We start from the raw sequence: 2,299 nt of genomic DNA on the forward strand, positions 1-2,299 counted from the left end.
CGTGACAGTGGTGAAGCCAGATCTTTTGTTCAGTGGAGCCTGAGACTGGTTTGCCAGGTAGCGTGCAGGTAAATTCGTTACAGTTTACATGATCAATGCCAGTTTCCTGCTCAGGTTTAACCGGAATTCAGCGCCATCCAGATCCATTCATCACTTACAGCCCAGGAAAAAATAAAGAGACCGCTGCAAAATTGTCAGTATTTCTCATTTCACTATTTATGTGCTTGAGTAAAATGAACATTTTTGTTTGTGTGAATGTGATGAGGAGGAAGCTGGATGGTTGCAAGGCATCAAACAAAGCTGGGCTGCTTGGAGCTACTGGATGCATGAAAGCTGTGATTCAAGATCAGGGTCATTCCACCAAATATTGAGTCCTGAACTCTGTCTCAGTTAAAACATGAGTATTGCCATGTTATAAAGCGAATAGGATCTTGTGTTCTTTGCATTAATTGAGGTCTGAAAACTGCATATTTTCTGTTATTTTGACCATTTGTCATTGTCTACAAATTAATACTCTAAATCAGTGATTCTTAACCAAAGAGCCGGGGCCCGAGGTTGGGCCGCGAGCGCCCCCTAGAGGGCCCTATTTATTTATTTATTTATCTTTACACCTTTGGGCCATGAGAGCCACAATACAGTAGCCATGTATGGAGGCAGTAGTGTGTCACTGAATTGAGTTCTTGACAAGAAAATTGATAAAGAACGTGATGGCGCCCCCAACAGTAAAAACGGTTCATGTAAGCAACTGTTGAAGCAGTTTACAAAATGAATTAAAACATTTTATGGTGATCATTTACACTTCACTTGTTGTGTTTAAATAAAATATCCGATTTTTATTTTATGACATTTAGACTAGATTTATTATATTTATTTTATTCGGAATTTTATTCAGTTTTTCCAGTTTGCATCAAGTGTATTATTATTATTATTATTTTCTTTAATAAATTCGATGAACATGACTTGGACCTGCTCTAAATAATAATATAAATAACATAACAATAATACATAATAATAACAACAATAATTTATTTGGTATTTGGAAGAAATGTTGTCACTATATAAAAGACTATAACACATACCTGAGAAGAGGCATCTGTCACAGCAGTGGGAGGAGCTTAAGTATGTGCTTTGAGAACATATTGAACCGCAGCCTTGTTCTTTTTCTGTGCTGTGTGAAGCCAAATCTTATCCAAACAAAAAGACGTGGATGTGATCGAGGAGGTACCTGTTAGTCATTATAGTAGAAGCCAGGTCACCTTCAATGTCTGTTTTTTTTAAGAGAATAAAGGGGATAAAAGTTCTGATTCACCTTCTGAGGCGGAGTCTGTGCGGAGATATGATGGACTCGGCCTGGACATCCAATAAAAGTCAGACCCCTTGATAAATATGTAATGAATAGATAATTAACTAAATATTACTGAGTTAATATTGATCGTAATATGAATAGGCATATGACCAAACACCAGGCTCTCCCAGCGATAAGAAACAAGGCGGCTGAGTGATTTTCAACGGAGCGGCGTTGCTGCCCGGGTCACCGACGCAGTAGTTCTCGTTCGCAAGATCTCACTTCTGCCGGCAGGATGAAGGACTACGACGAGTCCATCCAGTTTCTGGGCCAGTGGGGTCGCTTTCAGCGGGTCATCTTCTTCCTCCTCTGCACCACCACCATCCCGAACGGGTTCGGCACTTTCACCCTCGTCTTCCTCGCGGACACCCCGGAGCACCGGTGCCGAATCCCTGAGGTCAACCTCACGGACGAGTGGAGAGGCGCGATCATCCCCGAGCTGGTGAGACGACTGCTCTTTATTGCTACTCGTTGAGAGTTACTGACTTTATTTTCTTTTTATAAAATCAATAATCAAATTGTTGGTGAAGATTCACAGCTACAGTTAGTGTGGTCTTGAGTCACGGAACATTAAAGGACATCAGAGGCCCTCAACAAACCTTATTTCAACAGGACCTCAGGACAGAGGAGAAGAAAACAGATGGCTAAACAAGGAGCTCATGTTTTGTTTGTATTAGCTGACGCTCCCTCCGTTTCTCCAGACAAATGGATTGCAACACTCAAAATAAATGGAACTCTGGTCACAGTGAAGCTGGACACAGGTGCAAAAGTGAACCTCATAAGTATGAGTGATATCAAAACAATGACAATGAAGCCAAAGATTGACTTGCAATAAAGGCAAAGAGATCAAATGTCTGGGCTCCTGTCACTCAAGTGTGAATATGAAAGGTCAAGAATCATCAGCTGATGTTCCAGAAGGACTCCATTCAATACCGGGAGACAAAGCCTGTGAAA

This window comes from Synchiropus splendidus, chromosome 17 (genome assembly GCF_027744825.2).
Source record: "Synchiropus splendidus isolate RoL2022-P1 chromosome 17, RoL_Sspl_1.0, whole genome shotgun sequence".
Lineage (NCBI taxonomy): Eukaryota > Metazoa > Chordata > Actinopteri > Syngnathiformes > Callionymidae > Synchiropus > Synchiropus splendidus.